At 39.9% G+C, this 20,693-nt stretch overlaps 1 long non-coding RNA gene across 1 annotated transcript; it reads right to left on the bottom strand.

The window, feature by feature from the left end:
• Positions 1 to 13,150: 13,150 nt before the first annotated feature.
• Positions 13,151 to 20,622, bottom strand: LOC114098490 (uncharacterized). The gene is made up of 3 exons (XR_003583747.2): positions 20,553 to 20,622; positions 16,576 to 16,718; positions 13,151 to 13,506 (listed from the first exon to the last, which is right to left on the bottom strand). It is a non-coding gene; the product is annotated as an uncharacterized lncRNA (long non-coding RNA).
• Positions 20,623 to 20,693: the final 71 nt, after the last annotated feature.

Genomic DNA, 20,693 nt, shown 5'->3' with positions numbered 1-20,693 from the left:
AACAGTGTCTTGCCTATGTTTACTTTTTGAGCAAATGTGTGTTCTATGTCAGGTTCTGTGCTGGGTTCAGGAGAAAACATGATTTAAAAACTCCACTGACTAGATTTTCTTCTGTCTTCAAGGAAAGGGCCAAATAACTTCAAGAGACATTTAGGCAGGTAGGATGGCAGTAAATAGAAACATATCCAGAATTTGACCACAGACTCTAGAGTGTTTAATCTTAAGTAGTCTATAATGTCATCTTCCAATGATTGGTACTTGAATATGGAACTCAGGTTTGTAAGATTATCAATTCCTAATGTAGCCACAGGCAAGTAATCATCTCTCTCTAAAACTGCAATTTTCTCCCATGTTCACTGCAATGCAGCATAATTCACAATATCCAAGAAATAGAATCAACTTAATTGTCCATCAGTGAATGGATGGATGAAGAAAACGTGGATACCTTATATACGTACACAAGGAAATATTATTCAACCTTAATAAGAAGGAAATTCTGTCAGTTGTGACAATATAGATGAACCTAGAGGATATAATGCTAAGGTAAATAAGTCAGCACATAAACAAAATAAAATAAATAAATACATTAATTGATAATAAAAATAAATAAGTATTTTATTTATTTTTTATTTTCAGACAGGGTCTCAGTAAGTTGCTTAGGGCCTTGCTAAATTGCTGAGCTTAGCTTCTGACCTGTAATTCTCCTGCCTTGACCTCCCAGGTCACTGGGATTACAGGCATATGCCACTATGCCTGGCAGGAAAAGGTTATTTGGGGCTCATGATTTCAGAGGGCCATAGGTTGCTTTGGGCAACCTCACTCATAAATGGAATGATCTCACTCATAAATGGAATCTAAAAAAGTCAAACTCAAAGAAGCATAGAGTAGAATGGTGGTTACCATATTCTGGGGGTAGAGGAGAAAGGGTTGGATAGGACTAGGGAGACACTGGTCAAAAGGTACAAAGTTTCAGTCAGACAGGAGGAATAAGTTTCAGAAATCTATTGAACAGCATGGTGATTACAGGTAATAATATATTGTGTATTTGAAAACAGTTTATTAGATTTTAAATATTCTGACCACAAAAAGATAAGTATTTGAGGTGATAGATATATTAATATCTTGACTTAATCACTCTGTAATGTAGTAATGTATCAAAACATCATACCATATCCCATAAATATACACAATTATTTGTAAATTAAAATTTTTAAAAAACAAAATAAAAAATGGGGGCTGGGTTGTGGCACAGTGGTAGAGAGCTTGCCTAGAATGTGTGAAGCATTGGGTTCAATTCTCAGCACTGCATATAAATAGATAAAATAAAGGTCCATTGACAAATAAAAAGAATATTTAAAAACAAATAAATAAATGAAGATGAAAAACTTCCATTTTCCCTAAATTGAGGGCTGGAATATAGCTCAGTGATAAAGCTCTTGCCCAGCTAGTACATGAGGCCCTGAGGTTAATCCCCAGCACTGCAAAAAAATAAAAATAAAACAAAACATATTGTATACTTCAAGTAGGTACATTATATAGAATGTGAATCATATCTCAATCAAGTTGTTTTCTAAAAAAATGAAAATATTTGGAAAAAAATTTAAAAGTAATAAAAAGAGATGAAAAAACCCCCTGATTTCCCCCAATTGATAAAGTGGGAAATATAATCATTAAAATGAATTTTATATGAATAAATATTTATATCTATCTACCTCATTAGATTGCCAAGGGAATAATTGAGTTGATCCACATGAAGTTTTTAGCAAGGTGCAAAGAATAAGTGCTAGGTAATTTTTTTTTTTTTTTTTTTTTTGCTCTGTTGGGAATTGAACCCAGTGCCTTGTGCATGCTAAGCAAGCACTCTGTCACAGAGCTCCATTCCTGCCTTGCTATATAAAGAAAATGTGGCATACAATACATATTATTCAACATTAAAAAGAAGAAAATAGGACTATATTTTCTAGAAAAGTGAGCCTCTAGGTATGACTTGTAAGGAGAAAACTGAACAGAAATATAATAAAGTAAGAATTATATTTTAGATGTGGAAAAGAGAAAAGAGGGAGCAGAAAGTTAAGTAACAGATCAATAGTCGGGGATTCTGAGGAACTATTAAGCTGGTGAGAAATTCTGAGTGGTAGAGTTGGCCAATTAACAATAATGAGTGCTGGGGCTGTAGCTCAGCAGCAGAATGCTTGTCTAGCATGTGTGATGCACTGGGTTTAATCATCAGCACCACATAAAAATAAACAGATAGGGCCTGGGGCTTGGGCTCAGTGCTAGTGCACTTGCCTGGCATGTATGAGGCACTAGGTTTGATTCTCAGCACCACATATAAATAAATGAAATAAAGGTCTATCAACAATTAAAAAAATAAAACTAAATTTTTTTAAAAGATATAAACATAAAATAAAGGCATTGTGTTCATCTACAACTAAAAAAATTTTTTAATAATAATAATAATAATGAACAATAACAATCACTAATAGTTATATCTTTTATGCTCCAGGGAGTTCTAGGTGTTTTCCAATTAATAACTCAATTCACAAAACAATACTGTGAGATACATACTAAAATTTCTTTGCTTTATAAAAAAAAAACTGAATTGTAGAGAGGTTAAACCTCTTGCCTAACATCCAGCAACTACTTGGTAAAGCCCACATCAAAAACCTGAGTCTGGGTCCCAAGTCTTTGTTCTTTTTTAAAAATATCTGTTTATTTAGTTTTTTAATATGGGGCCGGGGATCAAACCCATTGACTCTCATGTGCTAGGCAAGTGCTCTACCACTGAGCCACAACCTCAGCCCCCAAGTCTTTGTTCTTAATCACTATGCTTTACATGGAAGATAATTTGAAAACTCAGGATTCAAGGAAACCATTCAATCAAATAGGGACCAAGATTTCTCAGAAAGATGTCTCAGCATAGTATTATTTGTTGAACATCTGCTATATAATGAAAGCTGCTTTTGGTGTTTGCACCTATCAGTAAAACTTCACCAAAAAAACCCTATGAGCTAGGAACTGTCATCCCACTTTTAGATGATGAACTTGAATTATGGAAACTAAGGGATAAAAGCACTTCTAGCCCAAGTCCATTTCAAAATGGTCCCATTTGTTCAGAGACCCGCCCTTGGTTAATCCCCAGTTTCTGGGAGTAGAGGTTAGTGGATATGTAATCAGCAGATATCAGAACTCGCACACTGGTTTCCTGACCTAAGAAGTAAGAGTCTTTATTTTAGAAAGGGCCAAGTAAAAGCCCTTAATATTACCCAGCTACTTCACAGCCCCAGTCAAGCCAAGATAGTAAATTAGAAGCAATATCATATTCTGGAGGGAATTGTAGAGATTAATACTATCAAAAAAGAGAATGCAAACCTGTTTATCCCTATTATATCTCTATTCAAATTACCTCTCTGGGGGCTGGGGCTGGGGCTCAGTGGTAGAGTGCTCTCCTGGCATGCGTGAGGCATTGGGTTCAATCCTCAGTACCACATAAAAATAAAATAAAGGTATTGTGTCCATCTACAACTAAATATATATATGTGTGTGTGTGTGTATATATATATATACACAGATACATATATATATACATATATATGTGTGTGTGTGTGTGTGTGTGTGTGTGTGTATATATATATATATATATATATATATATATATATATATATAATTTTTTAAATTACCTCTCTGGCCACTGCAAAATGATGGTGGGTGATGAGGGCCACAGACAAGTCAAGATGGCGCCTGGCACTTTGCCAAGAGGAGTGGTTGGAGAAGTAACGCCAGAGAGCCATTAAGATGATGGAGATTCCTTAATGACTGACTGTTGTGTCTAGATTATGTCAATTAAGTTAAGCTGTGTATAATTATTAAGATGATGAGGATTCCTTAATGACTGATTGCTGTAACTGGATGATGCTAAATTGAAACAAGCTGTGTATTCAGTTATGTATATATACCTCTGCTGTCCAACAATAAAGCGGCTCCCGCTGTATCAACCTTCACAAGTTGCTTGTCACCCCCCTGCCCCTGGTTATTTTGCCCAGCCAGACTGTGGCAGGTGGGCTATCATGAACTTAATCAATGGGACCTTAAATGTATCGGCCATATAGAACATGGAATCTTTACTGTGATACATCTTCTGGCACTTGAAATGTGGCTATTGTAATGAGAAATGTGTTCTAGGTCCCCAACAGTAAAGAAGATCAAAAGCAGCTCATCTTTCTCTGGAAAGGATGAAAATCCACATTCACTGCCCCAAAGCTATGTTAATTCTCTTGTTCTGTCACAGAGTAGGCTTCAGGGACCCCAAGAACATCAACACTGGCCCCCTAGCATGATGAAGTATCATGTGTGAAGCACTGGGTTTGATTCTCAGCACCACATACAAATAAAAGAAATAAAGGTCTATCAACAACTAAAAAATGAAATAAAATTTTTTAAAATAAATAAATAAATATATAAACAGGAAAAGGAAGAGGCCTCAACAAGGTATAAGGTAAGATGCCCCAATAACAAGTGTTTAGAGGGTGGGAGATAAATCCCATGAAAATTTATGGGCTTGCCATGTTGGAGAAGTTTCTTGGGGTCCAATAATCTAGGGTAGGTAGAACATCCCTTTTAAGATAAAGGACAAGCTGGGAGCAGTGGCACACACCTGTAATCCCAGCGGATCAAGGAGCTGAGACAGGAGTTTCAGGAGTTCAAAGCCAGCCTCAGCAAAACAAGGTGCTAAGCAACTCAGTGAGACCCTGTCTCTAAATAAAATACAAAATAGGGCTGGGGATATGGCTCAGTGGTAGAGTGCCCCTGAGTTCAATCCCCGGTACCAAAAAAAAAAAAAAAGATAAAGGGTAAGTTTTACACTAGCACTCCTATCTCTTAAAAAGAATAGTCTTTGATAAAAATTGGAGGATGCATATACTAGACCACCAATGCTGCTCTGATGGGTTTATCTGATGCTTTGGAAGGCTATCAGTTTTGTCAGGGGATAAAAGCAATGGAGAGCTCTACAGTATGTTCATTCTGCAATACAAGCTACTTTGACACTTAGTGATATGGACCAGAATATCTGTAGGGGAGAAGAATGCTATGTAGCATCTCTGGAAAACTCTGAGAGTTGCAGTGCTAGGGTTCTGGAGCAACCATACCTTCTGTGGAAGAGAATAACTCATTTGACAAACAGACCCTGGACTACCACAGGGTCCTAGTAGAGATTGCTAGACCATGGATACCAAATATGATAAGTTAAAACTCCCAATATCTGTGAATGTTACCTTATATGGCAAAAAAAAAGGGACTTTGTAGATGTGATTGTTATAGATCTTTTGGCAGTGCTAAACCCAGGGCCTTGTGCATGTGAGGCAAGCAACCAACGGAGCTATATCCCCAGCCCCCAATTGTTTTAGATCTTAAAATAGAAAACTTTTCCTGGGTTATTCAGGGGGTTCTAAATATAAACACATGTCCTTATGAGAGGGAAGCAGAGGGAGACTTGACACGTACAGAATGGGGGAAGGCAAAGTGAATATGGAAGATTGATGCAACTATAAGCCAAGGGATGCTGGCAGCCCCTAGAAGTGAGATGAAATAGAAACAGAATCTTCTGTGAGCCTTCAGGGAGAGTGCATCCTGCTAACACCTTGATTTCAGTCCAGTGATGCTGATTTTGAACTTCCAACCTTCAGAACTATGACAGAGTAAATTTCCATTGTCTTCAGCCACCAAGTTTATGGTAATTTGTTTCAGAAGCCACAGAAAATGAATATATCAAGTTACATCTACAGGAGTCACCCATTATGAATGAGTATTATTAATCAACCAAGCCATAAGAATAATAGCTGCAATCCACTGTGTGATAGAAATGGGACATTTTGGGATTGGGTCCAAGCAGGTCCAAAAAACACAATAACAGAAACACTTGCCCCACCCCATGTCACCTATTTCTGTTGCACTGACACCTCTTCCTCTACTTTCATCTATGGTCTCAGGGAAAGGGGGAATTAGCCAATAAAATCACTGTCAGATTCGCGCCCAACCAGGGACGCAAAAAAAAAAAAAAAAAAAAAAGAATCACTGTCAGAAAAGGCAAACTCAAATCTATTTCAGAGATGGGTTGGTGAAATTTTGGGGTACTAATCAAAAATGGATTATTGTGTTGGGAGTGGTGGTACACACCTGTAATCCTAGCTACTCAGTGGCACACAACTGTAATCTCAGCTACTCGGGAAGCTGAGGCAGAACGATCTCAAGTTCAAGGTTATAATAGGCAACTTAGCAAGATCTTGTCTCAAAGAAAAATTTTTAAAGGACTAATGATGTAGCTTAGTGGCAGAGTGCTTCCCTAGCATGTGCAAGGTCCTGGGTCCAATCCCCAGTACAATAAAAAAATAAAAAACTAGACAGCTGCTTCATGACTCAGGATGTCTCCTAAGGATAGTGGCTAAAGCAAGTTCTTTCAATGGACATACAATCAAAACCCTTGGTTGTTCACTTAGAAGAGAAAAACGGATTAAGTACAGTCACACATGGTCTTCTGAGCAATGATGAATGGCCTGACAAGCTGGTCAGAGATGGGAAAAAAACAATGTCGGAAGATTGAACCAAGGAAATCTGGACAAGAGGCATCTCTAATATGTGGGTTATTGCCCACAGAAAATATTTATCATTGAGATAGTACTCAACAACAACCAGGAGGAGAGGATAATTCATCCTGTGAATGTCAGTCAGCTTCTCTCCCTCAGCGACCCCAGTGATAGCACAATGGGCTCATGAGTTGAATGGCTATGATGTGTTCTATTAGCTATTTGTTGCTGTGATAAAATACCTGAAAAAGCAACTTAGAGGGGCAAAGATTATTTAGGCTCAGGATTTCAGAGGTTGCAGGTATCTGGGTGGCTGCATTGCTTTGAGCCTGAGGTAAAACAGAACCTCATGGCACAGGAAGGCTGCTCACCTCCTGGCTGCTGGGAAGCAGACACAGAGAGACAGGGGCCAGGGGCAAGATATAGTTCCCCAAGGGCTCACCCCTAATGACCCACTTACTCCAACTAGACCCCACCCCTTATAGTTTCTAGCATTTCTCAATAATGCCATCAAATTTCATTGACTCCCTCAAGGAATTAATCCATTGGTGAGGTTAGAGCCTTCATGATCCATCACGTCTCAGAATCCCCACCTCTGAACATTGTTGGATTGAGGATCAAGCCTTCAACACATGAGCCTTTGGAGGACACTCCAGATCCAAACCAAAACAGGTGACAAAGACGGAGGCTATCTTGTTAAACCCATGCATAGCTATGCTGGGCTTAACAAGATAGCCTCCCTCTTAACAAGGTATTGCCTCTGCTAACTGCCTAAAAAGCCAGTAACAGAGACCAATACTGAGCTCCAGCATAACACTAATTCTAAAGTAAATCAGTCAACGTTTTGGAAGGTTGATTACACTATATCCCTTCGGCCCCAGAAGAAGCAATGAAATGATGCTTATTCTGGGTAAAATTTTGCCTTCCCTTCCCTGAGAACTTGATGCCAAGAAGCAGGAGTTAGGGAAAAGGAGAATAAAATAGGAAAGCCAAATATAAGGATAAGATATTGGCTATCACTGAGACAAGTGATTGCTCAAACATGTCAAGCAAACTGGGGTCTTGTCGCTGATAAAAAATATATAGGAAAGGAGGGCTGGGGCTGGAGCTCAGCAGTAGCGCACTTGCCTGGTGTGAGGTACTGGGTTTGATTCTCAGTACCACATTAAATAAATAAAATAAAGGTCTATCAACAACTATTAAAAAAATTAGGAAAGGAGCTATGGGATACCCTTTGGCACTCCAATTAAAATGTTTTTTACTGTTGGACATGGTAACACACACATATAATCCCGGTAATTGGGGAGCCTGACACAGGAGGATCACAAGTTTGAGGCAAGCCTAGACAATTTAGCAAGATGCTGTCTCAAAATTAAAAATTAAAAGCACTGGGGATGTAGCTCAGTGATAGAGCACCATTGAGTTTAATCCCCATAACTACAAAAAAAAAACTTAGTTATTAACACAGTGGTTTATTATGTCTTAGTATTATAAATGAGCTAGGATTGAGTAAAACATGATCAATTGATCCTTGCAAACCTTTGCCTCTTCAGACTCATGATAGGTAACTCCACTTGTAAGACCCTGAACGTGGAAAATGTAGCTATAACCAAGGTCTTGCCAAGAATACTACATGGAGTTCCTGAAAGCAAATGAAAGAGACTACGAAAAAGAAAGGGAGACAGACCTCAACAGGGTCAGTGATGCTTTATTAAGCAGCAGGGGGGGCACATTTTCAAGATGGAAAATGGTGACAGACTACTGAGAAACTGATGTGACTCCATTTTTAAAAATAAATAAATAACAGCAGCTTCTACCTCAAGGCCTGTCCTAAGGAAGGGGGCGTGACCCTTGTCCTTGGAAAAACCCACAGAGCACTCCTAAGCACATACCCACCCTGCTGAGTTGTTTGTCTGTAAATAACAGGAGAGGTCTACAGCACCAGGTGTCCCTGACTCAGTTAGGCTAGGTGAGGACCCATAACAACCCCCCTAGTAACCTCCAATCAGCATGAGACAGGGAAAATACCTGGAATGCCAGATGACCCCCAATAACATGTTGGGAAACCATGTAGTTTAGCACGTACACCCCTAGTGGCCTAAACCAATCAGTTCAAACGAATTCCCCTCTTGTACTAAACAATCACCCCTATCCAACTTATTCCTGCCATTGAATGTGCTAATCAATGTTAAGAGCTGTTGTTTGATTTTCCCGCAGTATGGAATGATTTGCTGTGTGATGTTGTGATGCATCGAGTATACCCCCCAAAACCTATAAAATCTCACTGAACAAAGGACCGGGACTCCACTCCCTGGGACCGATGAGGCGGGAACGGTTGTGAGTCCAGGCTCGAGCTTGCAATAAAGACTCTTGTGTGACTGCATCGGATTTGGCTCCTGGAGGTCTACTGGGGTCCCACGAATCTGGCATTACACTACAACAAGGGCCAGATCATGGGAGGAGTTGATCACTTACTTTAGGCAGCTTGCTTTTGGCAGGCAGGGGGATTTGGGCAGATGATGGAGATTGCAACAGGTCAGATTCCTGAGCTCCGTTCTTCCCCCAGGGTTTTTTTTTTTTAAGTATTTATTTTTTTTTAGGTGGACACAATATCTTTATTTCATTTTTTACGCGGTGCTGAGAAACGAACCCAGTATGCACTACCACTTGAGCCATATCCCCAGCCCTCCCTGAGGGTTATTTAAGTCTCCATTTCCTTTAGTTCCTAATTCCTTCAGAAAACACATATTTTCAGGGTTCTGGGGATATAGCTCAGTGGTAAAAGGCATGCTTAGCATTTAGCATGTACAACTCCCAGGGCTTGAACATCAATACCACACACACCAAAACAAACAAACAAACAAACAAAATCTTCTTCAGGAAATTCCAGAGAGAAAAAAATAAAACAAACAAACAAAAACCTGGTTAAGAAAGTGGATATGTGCACTGCTAGGTATAAGAGAAAATCTCAGGAAGAATTCTGTACACACACATTTTAATGTATTTACCGTTAGTTATGATAATGTCATTTCAGTTCTCTGTCCTTATAGGTATTTTCAGTGCAAGTTACAAGAAAAGGTCATTGAAGCAAGAGCTACAATAAATGTTTTAGGTAGGACTTAAAAGCTATGATGAGCATAAGGAAACCAGAATTCCATGCCTCTATAGCAGGATATAGAATACTTTTGAAATCAAGCCTGGCACCATCACAAGAGCAAAGATGAGAAGCTCTTAACATCCCATTTATGTAAGATTAGTTTGTACTTTGAAAATATTTCTAGTTTATTCACGTTTTGCACATCACTGATTTTTTGCCAAAAATCTTTTTTCTAGTAATGTTATAGACATCATTATCTAAAGTATGAAGACACGAATTAGTGTCAATATACTTTATATACAACCAGAGATATGAAAAATTGTGCTGTATATGTGTAATAAGTTTGTAATGCATTCCACTGTAATTTATTTTTTTTAAATTAATTAAAAAAAGAAAAAAACTTCTTAAAAATAAAAAAAAAGTGGATATGTGGAAAGCTGGGCCTGTAGCTCAGTGGCAAAGTACCTGCCTAGCACATGTGAGGCACGGGGTTCCATCCTCAGCACCACATAAAAATAAAAATAAAATAAAGAAAGTGGTTGTGTGCACTTGCATGTGCACAGACGCGCGCACACACACTCTCTCTCTCTCTCTCACACACACACACACACACACATTCTTTTTTTCCCTGGTACTGGGATTGAACCCAAGAGCACTTTACCATTGAGCCATATCACCAGTTCTTTTTATTTTTTTATTTTTTAAATTTTAAGATAGTCTTATTAGGGAACAGACAGATAACGAGTTCTATAAAATGGGCCCACTGTGATCAATTGATCCTTGCAAACCTTTGCCTCTTCAGACTCTTTTCCAAGAAACAATTTACCTAGAGCCCTGCGTGGCCTCTGTGGACAGGATATGTCATATTTCTCAGCAAACCTGTTAAGCGCAGGAGAAAACAGACCCAAGATAATGTTGATGGGAAGAACCCAGGAGACTTTTGTGACTAGATGCTGAAAATCTGGGAGATAAGGACAGTTCCTCCTAATCTTAAAAGCTATAAGAATGTATGGTTAAGAGTCCAATTAGAACAGGACAGCATGGGCCAAGGTGACCTAGAGTTGCCATGGCAGTGGGGACTTGACAATCTGATGTCATCTTGCTGCCAGCCAAAAGTCAAAAGGTGGACCTGGATCAGATTCTCTGGAAACTTTCTGGGATCCCCAATCAAACTAGAATGCAGGAAAGACACATTATCCCTCTTCTCTCTGAGAGGACCCACTTTCTCCCTTGAGAGTGTCCCCTTTCTCTTTTCCTATCCTTTCAATAAACTCATTCCTGTTACTCTAAGTGGCATGTCTGAAATCTTTCTGACTTGGCCCAAAGAATCAGGATTTGAAAGGGGAGTATTTGTGTTGCCTCAGTTTCCTAGAAGGCCTCAGCTCTGTAATAGTCTCTTTCACTAAATTGCTGAGGCTGACCTTGAACTTGCAACCCTTCTGTCTCAGCCACCGCAAGTCACTGGAATTACAGGTATGTGTCACCATGCTGGCTACATACACACATTCATGTATGGAGGCTGGACACAAGAAAAAACTGATGGGAACTTTTCCCCCCTAGTGCTGGGAATCAACCCAAGGCCTCTCATATGCTAGGTAAGAGCTCTATCCCTGGCATTTAATACATAAAGCAAAGGAGACAAAAAGGAGTTCATTCAACATCCAGCTTTACATAAGCACTGAAGGAGAGTGAGAAATGCACAGGTGTCCTGAATAAGAACCATGAGCTAGAATAATTCTAGGTCGACTCTGCTTTGAAAACACATCTTAACCAAGCAGGTGGGTTTTAATAATAAGCCACCCAGCAGGCCAACCAGGTCCCCACTGTGAAGCATCAGATTGCAGGTGGGGATTAGAATGAGGTGTGGCTGGTAGAACAAAGAGGAATAACAAAAACCACCTTCTCATTTTTCTACCAAGGTACAGAAAGAAAGGAAAAGTGACATGCCCTGGTTGTACAGCAAGTCAGAAACAGAACTGGAACTAACATTAAGGCCCTTAGCCTCTTTGTTTCACATAACTTAAGATCTCTTAAAACTATCAGGTAATTAATATCAAACACTTTTTTTGGGGAATTGAATCCAAGGCCTCAAACATGCCAGGTGCTCTACCACTGAGATACTCCAACCCCACCTCACTGCCCCAGTTCCACTCTTTTAATAGTTTTTTTTTTTTCAGTAAGTCATTCCCATCAATCTACTTATTCAACAAATGTTACAAATATCCCAAACTCTGTGCAGGGAACTGGAGCAACCAAAATGAATCAGATAAGACCTGATTTAGAACTGTGGGTCAAATACTCTGTTTTGAACTATTTGTGTCCTCCTATCCCAAAATTCGTATGTTGAAATCCTAACCTTTAGTGCCATAACATCAGGAGGAGGGGTCTTTGGGAAGTAATTAAGTCCTGAGAGTACAGTCCTCACAAATGGATCCCAGAGAGCTGTCTTACTCTCTACCAGGTGAGGACACAGTGAAACACTGGCAGTCTGCAGCTTGGAGAGGGCCTAGGCCAGAACCCTCTACCTGACTTAAGAGCCTTAGAACTGTGAGAAATAAATGTCTGTTGTTTGTAAGTCACTAGTCTATGGTTGTCCCCCTCACCACCCTCACAGCCATGTCCCACACAGGCAATGAAAGTTGGAGCTCCTCGCGTGTAACCAGTTGGCTGTGAAATAAAACTGAGAAAGAGAAAACAGGGAAGAAACCACAGGACACAGGAATTTTAGAAAGGTGGGGGGCAGGATGGCTATCCCATCTTAGGGATCAAGCTTCCACACTGGAAATAAGGAGATAGAGCCAGTGCTTGCTTTATTTATTGGGGGGGGGGGGGGACATCAAAGGTTTTCCATAGAATATACTTAGCCAATTAAGGTAGGAGGTGGGCTGTCCAGTTTCCAATGCATTAAGCCCAACTTTGGAGCTACAAGAGCAGTGTCCCTAGCCCGGAAAAGGCAGAGGTCACGTGCATTGCGCAATCTATTGAGCGGAGGAGCCACAAAATAGTTTTCAACGCCAAACCTAAATCTTACTGGCTCAGGCAGAGTGAAGAGGCTCAAATAAGCTCAAATAATTTACAGGTGGCCTCCCACATCTCCCCTCTCACCCCATACTAGGGGTCAAACCAAAGGACTTGAACATGCTATATAAGCACACTCTCCACTAATCTATATCCCCAGCCCCTTTTAAAGACAGGGTCTCCTCTGCTATCATGTATAACTAATTAGAATAAATTTTAAAAAATCAAAATTAAAAAAAAAGGCAGGGTCTCTCTAGATTGTCCATGCTGGCCTCAAACTTGTGATCCTCCTGCCTCTGCTTCCTGAGTAGCTGGGATGATAGGCATGTGCGACTGTGTCTGGTTTATGGTATTTTTTTTTTTTATAGAAGCCTAAACTAAGGCACCTTCATAAACAAAGAGTTAGATAAGAAGATGGAAAAAATTAACATCCAAACAACTGCCAGCTCTAGAATTCCTCTTTGGAAAGGAGTTGCATTTATTTAGAATACCACCTTGATAAGGGCTTGGACAGAAGGAAAGGCCACACATGGAAAGTGCCCTGAAACTATTCCATGTAGAAACAGCTGTAGAAGAGGTTTGTTTTGTTTGTTTGTTTGTTTGTTTTTGTGTGTGTGTGTGTGTTTGTTTGTTTGTGTGTGTGTGTGTGTTTTTTTAAAGAGAGAGAGCGAGAGAGAGAGAATTTTTTAATATTTATTTTTCAGTTTTCGGCGGACACAACATCTTTGTTTGTATCTGGTGCTGAGGATGGAACCCGGGCCGCATGCATGCCAGGCGAGCGCGCTACTGCTTGAGCCACATCCCTAGCCCCTGAAAATGAAAAATTTTTAAAGTATTTTTTTTAGTTGTATATGGACACAATATCTTTATTTATTTATTTTTATGTGGTGCTGAGGATCAAACCCAGTTCCTCACACATGCCAGGCAAGTGCTCTACCACTGAGCCATAACCCCAAGCCCTGGAATTTTTTTTAACAGTAAGTTTCTTCTATCTTCCTTCAAATCTGTCTTTGAATAAAACATATTTTCCTACCAATATGAATTTGAATATTTCTGGAGTGGTTTAGCCTTTCCCCAGGTCAGCACTGGAGCTGCTTGGTAACAGGGGACACCCTGTGGCCAGGTAGCTAAAGAGGGTGGAGGAGGGGCAGGCTGACTCTAAAGATTTAAAGAACTTGCTATGACCCCAGCTGTTCAGAAAAGTCTTACAAATATGCTGTATGAGCAGACTTTTCCTGGAATTGAAAGTACTCCCTGAATTACAGGTAAGAACACAGGCTATGAGTGAGGGAGTAGGAAATCTAGAGAAATATGTCATGTGAAAACATAAGTCTGAGAATCTATAGAAATATCAGCAAGGATTTTGGCTTCTACAGGCCATAAAACCAGGAAATAGCTGGGTAAAGTCAGTTTTACCTAGATCTAAATTGCCCCTCCCTACCTTCAGCTATAAGGTTGTTAAGGTTGTGTCTTGGGCAGCTCCATCCTACCCTTCCCCCTTCAGCCCACCTGTTTCCTACCTTTTGGCCATTCCAACAAGCATTCATTCCTGAGTCTAGTCACAAAGAAATCCTAGGACATACAAAAAGGGCAGAACACCTCACTTCTGGGAATACCAGGATACCAGCTATGGCGCCCTTCTCCCTCCCCGGAGAAGTCAATGTTACCCCTTTTTAAATAAACCCTGCTTTATATGCTTGACTTGGCATGCTTAACTTCAACATGTGAGGGAGCAGAACTCGTCACCCGATAACCAGCGATATCAAATGCATTAAAAGAAATCTACAGCCGGGTGCAATGGTGCTCACCTGTAATCCCAGCAGCTCAGGAGGATAAGGCAGGAGAATTGTGAGTTTCAAAGCCAGCCTCAGCAACTTAGTGATGATAGACCCAACCTGGTCTTTTCTTAAAATTGGGCATCTCGCCACAAAACCATGAAAAGATAATTTCGGCTTTACTATAAATTACTGCAAATTCTGAACCTGCTTGGAATGCCTGCCCGTGCCTTGAACGCACCCATGCCTGGCTCTCTAACCAGATAGTAGCCCTCTCTGAAACTTAGTGACACCTCATAAATATTGGCCTTCCCTGGCCAGACAATGACCCTCTCTGAGGCTCTAATGGTCCTCATAAATTCTGATGTTGGGGCCAGCAAAAAATGTAAACTACCATTAGTGTGATGCTTGTCAGAGTTCTGTTATCTGTAACCCCCCTTTGTGTAACTTTCTGGGCTATAAAGCTGGGCTGTAGGAAAGCTGGGGTGCTGTCATGTTCCCGCTGTTTTGGGAGGGAGAGGCAGCCCGGCCGGTCGAAATAATAAGCTTGCTTTAATTTGATTTTAATTGGAGTCAGTGGTCTTTTCTTGCATCCTGGTCTAACAGTGAGACCCTAAGCAACTTAATGAGACCCTATCTCTAAATAAATATAAATACAGGTGAATATGGATCAGTGGTTAAGCACCCCTAAATTCAATCCCTGATACCAAAAGAAAGAAAGAAAAAAACCTACAGAAAGGGTTTTGGGAAATTGCCATGGATCCTTTTGGCTGGGTCATGAAGGATTTGTGGTAGCATGTCATGGGCATTGGGGGAGGGAACAGCACATACAAAGGTAGAGATGCATAAATAACAAGGTATATTCAGAGAAGTCCTATCACAGGAGAGCAAGGAGCTGAAACTCCAAACATCTATTCTTGTGTCTCAATAAAAAATTTAAAGTCAGACACAAAAAGTCAAGCAAGAGAATTTTATTATGAGTGAAAGAACACTATCGAGAGAGAGAGTCAAGGCGGGGATTGTAGCTCAGTAGTAGAGCACTTGCCCAGCATGGGTGAGGGATTGGATTCAATCCTCAGCACCACATAAAAAGCAAATAAATAAAAAATAAAGGTTAAATTCTTAAAGAAAGATAGAGAGTAACTTCTGAGCAAAAACAAAGGAACAATGTCATTTCCAAATTTATTACCATTTGATGTTTTTCAGGAGAACTGGGTTCCACCTAATGCAGTCTTTACCAATTAAATGTTTAACTCCTCCTTCACATCAGGCAGGAGAGTTTTTTACCTTAGTTGGTCCTCTCCAGAACTATCATGGTGACCACCCCATTCAGGGGGCTTCATTTACAAGTCAATTTCTAGATTAATGCAGGTGCCAGGGTCTATGACTAGGCAGACCTCATCTTTAGTGCACCTGAATTACTAAAGAAATTTCCTTCTGAAATACATTGAGAAACTTATGGCCATAAATCCTAACTTTACAATGACCTCAGTAGAGGAGTTAGTCCCATTGATCTTTCCTTCTTGATGTATTCCTTAATTGGCTCTCTTTGTGTCCATCTATTTATTCTCAGAGTTGGTATACCTGTTGTTCTACAAAGTTACTTGATTGTTCATTAAAGGCAATTCAAAGAAACTCCGTGACCTTTCTGTGTTATTGGTTCACATTTCACTGATCATCACTAACTACTATCTAACTCTTTCATGTGGCTAGAATAAATTAAGTGGGAGGAAGCAATGTGAGATGAGGCTGGAGAAGCAAATAGGGTCTGTGTCATAGAGGTCTGAATGACAGCTTCAACTTTTCTCTGTAGAAAATGTGTAGCCACTAGAAAGTGGGGATATGATTATTCTCTCCATTGCGTCCCTTTATTCCTATCTCTAATTGCTGACTCTTCACATTCTATCAGCAATTTGTTGTGTCATATGCTTTGGGAGACTCTAAGCTCCTGAAATTCCATGTGGGTGATAGGAAAATGTAATTGTAGACAGTCCTGAATTCAAATCCTACCTCTTTAACTTACTAAGCATCCTTGAGCAAGTTTTTTAACCTCTCTGAACCTTGGTTTTCTTATCTAAAAAATGGGGATAATCACAATACCTACCTCAAAGGATAGTTATGAAGATAAAAGCAATAGAAGTGTTCAGCATGGTGCCTGCATGCATTAGTCCTCAGATAAGGCAGTTCCTGTTATTCATCCTTGAATACCCAAGGCTTAACATAGAATGTGTACATTTTGAGGGCCTGCTATAACAGAGAAAGAGAAAAAAATTATTGACAGGGAGAACAAACTAGACATAATAAACGGAGAGCCTTCCCACTACAAGAGACAGTTTTGTTTTCACCTAGGTACAATTTTTTTCCTAATATCCCAAGAATGTAAAAAAGTCTTCTATGGTAGATTTTAAATATGTCAACAAATTCCTTGCTATTCCTCCCTTCAAGTGGTGGAGTCTAACTGCTCTTTCCCTGACTGTGGATTAGATTTAGTAAGTGGCTTCTAATAAATGATGCTAAAGTGTTGATGTGTACCTGACTCTACATCATGAAAAACATGGCAACTTGCTTCTTTCTCATTCTTTTTGTTTATTTTCTTTTATACATGGGTACAATATTTTTGTTATGTGGTGCTGAGGATCGAACCCAGTGCCTCACATGTGCGAGGCAAGCACTCCGCCAGTGAGCCACAACCTCTGCCCTCTTGCTCATTCTTGAATCTATATCTGGCAGCAGCCAATTGCTATGTCCCCGAAGGACAACCAAGCACCCAGGGAAAATCCCAGATGAATAGGAACTGAGGCCTTTTGCTGGCCTTGGAAGTGGATACTTCAGCTCCAGTCACATCTTCAGTTGGCTACAGCCTCTGATGTCATCCTGGCTGGAATCTCAGGAAAGACCCTGAGCCAGAGCCACCCAATTAAGCCACTCTTGAGCTCCTGATCACAGAAATTGTGATATAATAGTGTTTTTTATTTTAGGTTCTAAGATTGGGGGCAAATTTTTATGTAGCAATAAATAAATACTACAACATCTAAATGCAATATTGTTTATTTAAAATTTTAAACTTGGAACTTAGCGGTTTCTTTTTGACTTCATTCTCTAAGTGACATTATCAACAATCACCCTGAGGTTAAAAGAAAAAACAACCTTTCATTTATGGGAACAATTATAATCATAGTTTCAGGTTCCAAAAAATATAAGAATTGAAAATAAAAACAAGTCTCTGGGCACTCAGAACCCACAGAACTGCTGCAGTCTGTGAGATAATCAAAATCTGAGCATGTTTTCTCTCAGAGAAAAGCTTGTTAGTGGTCAGGAGAGCTTTCCAGTCACCAGCAATGCCCAGGAACTGGAGCAGAATGGATCAACTTCTTAGAAAGGAAAGTGGCCAGGTCATGTGGCTTAAGAAAAACATCTCCAAATTGTATATTGTTTTATCTGTTCAAATATTCTACCTTGACAACCCTATAAGGCTGACATAAGGGGTTGGAAATGTGGCTCAGTGGTAGAGCACTTGCCTAGCATGTTTGAGGCATTGGGTTCAATTCTCAGTACCACATATAAGTAAATAAATAGATAAAATAAAGGTCCATAAACAACTAAAAAAAATTTTAATTTTTTTTTTTTTAAAAAAAGCATACACAATGGTACAGAAGAGAAGACACAGAGATAAATCACACATAGATTCAGTCATCTGATCCTTGACAAAGTTGCCAAAAAACATACATTGGAGAAAAGACAGCCTTTTTAACAAACAGTGCCGGGTAAACTAGTTATCCATATGTAAAAGAATGAAATTAGACCTTATCTCTCATCCTGCACAAAAGTCTACTCAAAATGGATCAAAGACCTAGGAATTAGATCAGAAACTATACAACTCCTAGAAGAAACTACGGGGACAAAACTCCAATATATAGGCACAGACAACGACTTTCTCAATAGGACTCCTAAAGCTCAGGAAATAATGTCAGAGTTAATAAATAAAAGGAATCAACCCCTTGACTTTAACCTAGTGGGACTTTCAGATTTCTGGTCTGCAGAACTGTTAAGAATCAATTTGTGTTGTTTAAACTACTGAATTTGTGGTAATTTGTTATAGCAGCAATATAGCAGAAACTAATGCAAGATACTTTAAAACATCTAAGAGACCTGGGGGGCATAGCTCAGTAGTAGAGTGCTTGCCTAGCCTACAGGAGGTCCTGGGTTTGATCCCCAGCACTGAAAAGAAAAAGGTGGGGCAGGACACATAGCAGACACCAGTAGGCAGTTGGTAGATAAGGATCTATATAGGTGAGAGAAGAGGGTGGAGCTTGAGGTATAAATTTGAGCATCATACACATGTTGATGGCAGATGGCTGCGGGGAATATAAATTCATGTTAATACCTACTTGCTGTGCATCTTTCAGAAGAGTATTTAATTTCTCTGACACATTATTGAGCACTTATTCTGTCCTGGTATCATCCCACACAATTTATATACATTCTCTTAATCCTCACAATCACCATTTTTATCTCCTATTTTACAAAAAAAGAAACTGAGGTGTTTTTGTTTTGTTTTTGTTTTTAAAGTTTGTCCTAGTCCACAGACAGCACAAAGTAGAGACAAACTAACTTCAGCCAGGTCCCATGGTCATGCCTGTAATGCTGGCATGACAGGAGAATTGCCAAGTTCAAGGCCTGCCTCAGCAACTTTGTGAGACACTGTCTCACAATAAAAATAAAAGGGCTGGGATGTAGCTCAGTGGTAAAGTGCCCTGGGTTCAATCCCTAGTATCAAAATGGAGGTTAAAAAAAAAAAAAAAAAAAAGAACTAATTCTATTGCTTTTTGCCTCAGTGCTTGTGGCCGAGTACCAGCACCATTGATGCAATCTAGGAGTTTGTTAGGTTTATTGGATTCAAATGTGAATTTTAACAAGATTCCTAGTTATCACATTAAGTGCGGGAAATATTAGACTCTTAATATTTGGTATCAGGCTCCACACAGCTAGGTGCTCCACCATGTCCTAGCTTGGAGTCCTAGCAATATAGATTGGTTTCTACCTCTATCTCTGCTCATGTTATTCTCTACCTCTGTTGTAGGGACAGATGAGGCAGGGCACCAAAATAGCAGTTTTATTTGGCTGCAGCCAAGTTCAGAGGGTACAGCTTTCGCTGGAATCAACTAATCCCCAGAGTTCAGGTAGTTTCAGAATTTTTTTTTTTTTTTAGTTTTAGATGGACACAATACCTTTATTTTATTTATTATTATGTGGTGCTGAAGACCGAACCCAGTGCCTCACACGTTCTAGTCAAATGCTCTACCACTGGAGCTACAACCCCAGCCCTAGTTTCAGAATTTTATACCCAGCTTGTAAGAGGAGGGGCTCAGAAGTTCACAGTCTGCAGAAGTTCACATAAAAACAGATTTTTCTTTTCACTGTTCTGGGCAAGTTAACCCTTCAAGGACAACACCTGAGAAGGGGAGAGCTTCTTCTCCCCTTCCTTTCCTCCCCCTGCCAGCTGTTACCATTGAGCCCAATTTCTCATCCTAGAAATGTAGATATCTTTGTGAAGCTCCAGCTCAAGGCCAGAGGCTTTGTTAAAAGATTTGTCTTTTTATTATCACATTTTGCATTTGTAAACACACTTCTACAAATTACTACACTGGATAAATGTTTCTGAAAAACTAGTAAAGGGGTGTTCAGCACCTGGAGCGCTTATTTCTTCCAGGCCAGTGGCCAAGTAAAATAAGGCAACATGAAAACAGGAATTTTACCTACATTGAACTCTTTTGTAGAGACTCTTTTGCTTCTAGTCCTAAAATCCATTTTGGTCAAGATTTTGGAGAAGCTTAGTTAAAATTTTCTGTGGAGGAGGGGGTGCCACTACACCTGCATTTTAAATTCCGGTTCCGGGGCCTCCCTACTTATATCTACTGTAACCAACGGATAACAACCATCTCCTCCACTAGCACTCCGAACTTAGCTCTATGACAAGGTAAGATTTTTCTCACCTATTATGCCAAACGCCAGTAAAATCAAGACCTACAGGAGACCAGGGACTGTTTGAGTCAGAAGTATAAATTGGCAAATAAAACAAACCTGTCGCTGCCAGCGCTCGCGCAGGCGCTGTGGCGTCCTGCCCCTGGAGCCCGGACTGTGAGGAATGCAGTGGGCGGGAAATTTAAAAGCTTGAGTTCTGGCCTCTGGGCGGCTAAGCGGATATGCGCATGCGCGCAGTGC

Source organism: Marmota flaviventris, chromosome 9, assembly GCF_047511675.1.
Source record: "Marmota flaviventris isolate mMarFla1 chromosome 9, mMarFla1.hap1, whole genome shotgun sequence".
Classification (NCBI taxonomy): Eukaryota; Metazoa; Chordata; class Mammalia; order Rodentia; family Sciuridae; genus Marmota; species Marmota flaviventris.
This window is presented reverse-complemented; position numbering and strand designations above follow the sequence as displayed.